Below are 6082 nucleotides of genomic sequence, written 5' to 3' on the forward strand. Positions count from 1 at the left end.
CAGAGCACCGCCCGACCGGCCCCAAACGCCGCCAGTAGACACCCATGTAGAAGTCGCTGGTCGAGCTGTCGATCTGCACCAACAGAAATTAACTGAGCAAATCACCATGGATTTACCCAAAAAATCCAACCTTTCATGGGTTCGTGTAGGGTATGTGTTCAATCGAATAGGCATTTGCATTCTATGATTTAGGTTTAGGAATGAATGCTTTCTTATGGGTTACAATTTAATTGTTTGTTCATTTTGCATTCACATATGTGTAGGATGGATCCTAGCTTGGCTTGTCGAGTTGTGATTCAGGTTCCTGCATATGTCGAGCAACCTGGTGAAGAATATCATGTCACTATTTCTGAAATTGGATATTTCTAAAGCCTTCGATTCAGTTTCATGGTCGTTCCTCCTGGTAGTACTCTCCCATTTGGGTTTTGGTATGACTTGGTGCAATCTGATTTCGAATTTGCTATCCACTTCTTCCACTCGTGTCATGCTAAATGGGGTACTAGGAGATCTTATTCAGCATCAGTGTGGACTCCGGCAAGGTGATCCTTTATCCCCCATGTTATTCATTCTCATTATGGATGTGCTTAATAGCCTCTTCGTCAAAGTTGGGGAGGATCTGCTTCTACAACCCCTCTCCCCAAGGATTTCTGGACAGCGACTGTCTCTGTATGCCGATGATGTTGCTCTCTTTATAAGGCCAGTTGACGATGAACTACAAGTTACAAAAGAAATTCTTAATGCTTTTGGTATGGCGTCCGGGTTGCAAACTAACCTTCACAAGAGTAGCATTATCCCCATCCGTTGTGAAAATGTCTCACTATTGCCTGTTAGAGACACCTTGCCTTATACTCCCTCCGTTCCAAATTATAAGTCATTCTAAGAATCTTGGAGAGTCAAAATTTTCTAAGTTTGACCAAATTTATACAATAAGATAATAATATTTACGATATCAATTAAGTATTATTAGATTCTTTGTTAGTTATATTTTTATAGTATACTTATTTGATGTTATAAATCTTTGAGTTTCTCTCTATAATTTTGGTCAAACTTGAAATAGTTTGACTCTCCAAGATTCTTGGAATGACTTATAATTTGGAACAGAGGGAGTACTATAGATGAATTCCCATGCACTGCTTCTGTCCAACAAGAAACTGAGAAAAAATGATCTTATGCCATGGATTGAGAAGATAGCTGACAAGTTGCCGGGGTGGAAAGCTGTTTTATTGAATAGGGCAGGGAGGATTACTATGGTACGGTTTGTTCTATCAGCTATACCTATTTATTTATTGATTGCCATCAACATTCCAAAATGGTTCATTAAAGCAATTGATAAAATACGGAAAGGCTTCCTTTGGAAGGGGAGGGAACATGCTAATGGAGGTTGCTATTTAGTGGCATGGGAGAAAGTCATGAGACCCCTGGACCTTGGTGGTTTAGGAATTATTAACCTGGAGGTCATGGCATGGGCGCTGCAAGCAGGATGGCAGTGGCACAAGAAAACCCAAGTTGACAGACCATGGATTGATCTTGAACTGCCCTCACACCCTAATTCACTTGCTCTTTTTGCTATTGCAGTCAGCACAGATTTAGGAAATGGAAAGAATACACTTTTTTGGTCAGATAAGTGGCTGCATGGAAGTTCACTGGAGAATCTTGCACCTGTGGTCTTTGCAAGTGTACCTTCTAGAATCCGTAAAAGACAAACTGTGGCTGAGGCTCTGGACAATAACAAATGGGTCTCTGCAATACATGGTGGCCTATCTTGGATTGGAATAAGGGAATTTCTGCAGCTTTGGGATTGTGTCTAGGGCATTGAGCTGAATGAGCTAGAAGATCGACACATTTTGAATCTTGAGCCTGGGGGCTGCTACTCCTCTAAATCTGCGTACTGGGCTTTTTTCCAAGGATCAGTAACCTTTGAGCCTTGGAAAAGACTATGGAAATCTTGGGCTCCCAACAAGTGCAAGGTCTTCCTTTGGTTGGCAATTCGCAACAGGTGTTGGACGGCAGATAGACTAGAAAGAAGAGGGCTGCCCCATCCAGACCGGTGCCCCCTATGTGATCAGGAGGATGAAACTGCTCAACATTTGTTAGTATCATGTGTGATGGCAAGACAGGTGTAGTTCAATCTTCTATCACCTCTTAATCTTGGTGATTGCATTCCAAGTCAGTGGGAGCATAGCTTTGCGGAATGGTGGCATAAGGTGATAAAGAAAGTGAAAAAAGAATACAAGAGAGGAGTAAACTCCATAATAATTTTGGGCGCTTGGATGATATGGAAGCACCGAAATGCCTGTGTTTTCGAGGGGGTGTCTCCCTCGGTCAACTCCATCATGAGGGACATCAAGGATGAACATAGTCTGTGGTGTCTGGCCGGCGCTAAAAAGCTGCAAGGCTTGGGTCTTTTTTATGTAATCTAACCAGCTAGGTCAAGGTTTTTGGTCATGTTCTTATTTGTTTCATAGGCTAGCTTGTGTTCTTTTCATCCCTGTACGTGAGATGGGAGCTATAGGGGACTTTTATTCTCTCTAATGCAATGAAGCGCAGCTCTCCTGCGTTTTCGAAAAAAAGGACACTACAAATTGGGTTGATTTCTTGTCTGAGCTAGATGCAATGGTCAAGCATGGTGAGCAGCAGGAGATGCATGTATCATTCTTGGACAAAGCTTGCAATGATTATGTGCGAATTGCTTCTGATGCTGCACTGCTTGAGGCATTTTCTCAGTACTGGGAGATAAGGAGGCTACCATTAAAAGTGATTGTTCATGATCTTGAACCTTCTAAAGAGGTGCTCCCTTCTGCTAACCTAGAGAGTGCTCTAGTTGTTGCTTATGTTGAGCCATCTCCTGCTTCTCGTAATAAAGAACTAGACCTAAACAAGCCATCATCATGGGGAGAGGATGATGAAATCGAGTATGTTGGGGTGGACGATGAGAAGAAGTATAGCGATTTAATAATAGATGGAGTTATTGCTGACCCAAATTATGTTCCTAATTCCGATGAGGAAGATAGCGACAATGAGTTGACTGTGGATGATGAGAAGGGGTGTGAAATGCATGTTCACATCACTGATGTAGAAAATCTTAAGATAGAAGTTGGGTTACGTTTGAAGATGGGTTATGTTTTAAGAGATACATTTTTTTTTTCTCGAACACGCAGGAGAGCTGCGTATCTTTGTATTAAGGAGAAGAGAAGGTCCAATTACAGTGAAACCATACCACACATTGGACCAAAGTGAGGGTGGAGTGGAGAAACACTAAGAGGGCTATTACATATAAAAAATGGACACCTAAGGACCAGACCAGAGTTGAAACACACCCATGACACTACTATCCTAAGCGACCAATGTTCAGGGCAGCCAGCCCTTTAGCACCTGCAGATTGCCAAAGAAATGCTTCATCTTGAAACGCCAGCAGGGCACTTTGGAGGTTAGGAGCAGCTCCATAAAAAACACAGCTATTCCGGTGCTTCCATAAAGTCCAAGCTCCAAGTATAACTAGGGAATTAAACCCCTTTTTATGTTGCTTTGGTACCTTCTTCAATGACCTCTTCCACCGATCAGCAAAAGAGGACCTCCTATTAGGGACCAAAGTGCCCAAATTCAGAGGTTGTAAAACTTGAAACCAGAATTGCCGGGCAAAGACACATGTAGTGAGGATGTGCTGGATTGTCTCCTCCTCTTGGTTGCAGAGCGGACAATGATCAAGATGGGGAAGACCTCTTCTATCCAGTCGGTCTGCCGTCCAACAACGGTTCCGAATGGCCAGCCATAAAAAATTTTTGCATTTCCCCGGCGCCCAAGACTTCCAAAGGCGCTTCCATGGTTCAAAGGTGATAGAGCCAAAGAAAAAAGAACGATAGGCTGACTTTGTGGAGAATATGCCTGAGGAATTCAATTTCCAATGATGTATGTCTTCAGTTGGGCTAAGAACAAATCCTGAGAGAGCATCCCAAAGTTCTAGGTACTCTATGAGGCCAAGCCAGCTTAGTGCTCCTTTAGTATCCGAAACCCAAGCCAAATCAGTGAGAGCTGCAGCTATTCTTGTTTTGCTCAATCTGTTGGGGACACATTTAAGGACATTAGGAGACAGTTCTTGTAAGCTGTGACCATGTAACCAGCAGTCTGACCAAAAAAGAGTGCCTTCTCCATTGCCAATGGTGGTCACAACTGAGATGGCAAACATAGCCGAGGAATGGGGATACACAGGAATTTCAAGACCAGCCCAGGGGTGATCTGGCTTGGTTTTCTCAATCCAAAGCCAACGCATCTGCAGGGCCCATCCCATTGTTTCAAGGTTGATAATGCCCAGCCCTCCCAACTCAAGTGGTCGCATAACTTTCTCCCAAGCCACCAAGCAACACCCACCATTAATATCTTTTCTCCCTTTCCACAAGAAGCTTCTTCGGATCTTGTCAACTGCTCGGATAAACCATTTAGGGACTTTGAGAGCAACCAGCAGGTAAATTGGGATTGCAGTGAGCACAAAGCGAACCAGCACCGTCCTACCAGCAAGGTTCATAAGAGAGGCTTTCCAACCTGGCAGCTTATTAGCAATTTTTTTAATTCAAACCAGCAGATCACTTCTTCATAACTTCTTATCAGAGATCGGTAGGCCAAGGTAAATAGAAGGAAAAGAGGATACTGTGCAGCTCAAGGTGTTATTGATTACCTCCACATAGTCAGCCTCACAGTGAATTGGGATGACACAAATTTTCTGAAGATTAGTTTGCAGGCCAGAGGCTTCTCCAAAAATCTGTGACAGTGATTTGGTGAGCTGCAGATCCTCAGGCTCAGGTCGAATAAATAGGACCACATCATCAGCATAGAGCGATAGACGACGACCAATGGAGTGGAGAGGTTGCAGCAGGCCTTCTGACTTAGCTTTGGTGAATAAGCTGTTGAGCACATCCATTACCAGGATAAAAAGCATAGGAGATAAGGGGTTTCCTTGTCGCAATCCTCGTTGATGATAGATGAAATCACCCGGTTCACCATTCAAGATCACTTGAGTCGAGGCAGATTTCAATAAACTAGTAATGAGAGAACAACAAGAAGCACCGAAACCCAAATGCGAGAGAATATCCAGCAAGAAGGACCAGGCTACCGAATCAAAGGCTTTAGAGATAGCAAGCTTTAGAAAGAGACTTGCAATCTTGCGACGGTGTAATACCTTGATTGTTTGCTGAACCAACATGAAGTTGTCATGAATGCAACGACCTCTGATGAAAGCACTTTGACTGGAGGCAACCATGCTGCCCAGGAGCGGCCCTAGGCGATTTGCCATCATTTTAGTGACCAACTTGGCAAAGCTATGTACTAAACTTATCGGCCTGTAGTCTTTAGCTTCCAGAGCTTCAGCTTTTTCTGGGATTAATGTAAGATATGCTGAGTTTAACAGCTCTAGTTTCCTATCACCGCCTTTGTTGTAGTGTGAGGATGGCTGCAACAAAATCTGTTTTAATGATCGGCCAGCAGGTCTTGTAAAATTGTCCTGTATATCCATCCGGCCCTGGTGCTCTGTCAGCTGGTAATGATCTGATTGTAGCCCATACTTCATGTTCAGTGAAAGGTTCGTCCAGGACTGAAAGATCAAGACCCGCACGATGAAAAGCTGGTAGGTCCAAAGAAGAAGCTCGAGGGACTGCCGTTCCTAAAATCCCATCAAAGTACTCATACAGAACATTGTGCTTTTCTTGCTGGGCTGTGAACACCTGGTCCTCGACCACCACTTTTGCAATGAAATTCTTCTTTTTTCTGAAGCTTGCCTGCTTGTGGAAGAATGCAGTATTTGCATCACCCTCTTTGAGATGGCGCACCCTAGATCGTAGTCTTGCAATCGTCCTTTCTAGCGATGCAAGACTAAGACAATGCTGTTTTAACTTGCGTCGCAACCAATCCTCCTCAGACGATAAGGCCCGATGGTCCTGGGCCATTTCCAAATGATGGAGAATATGTCAGGCCAGTGCTAATTGTTCTTTGATGTTTCCCGTTTGTTTCTGACTCCAGGACTGCAGTGCTCGAGTGAGGCGTTTCAGCTTGATGGAGATACGCTCGAGGGGGCAGCAAGGCTGTACTGGTTCAT

Source organism: Panicum virgatum, chromosome 7N (assembly GCF_016808335.1).
Source record: "Panicum virgatum strain AP13 chromosome 7N, P.virgatum_v5, whole genome shotgun sequence".
NCBI classification, from domain to species: Eukaryota; Viridiplantae; Streptophyta; class Magnoliopsida; order Poales; family Poaceae; genus Panicum; species Panicum virgatum.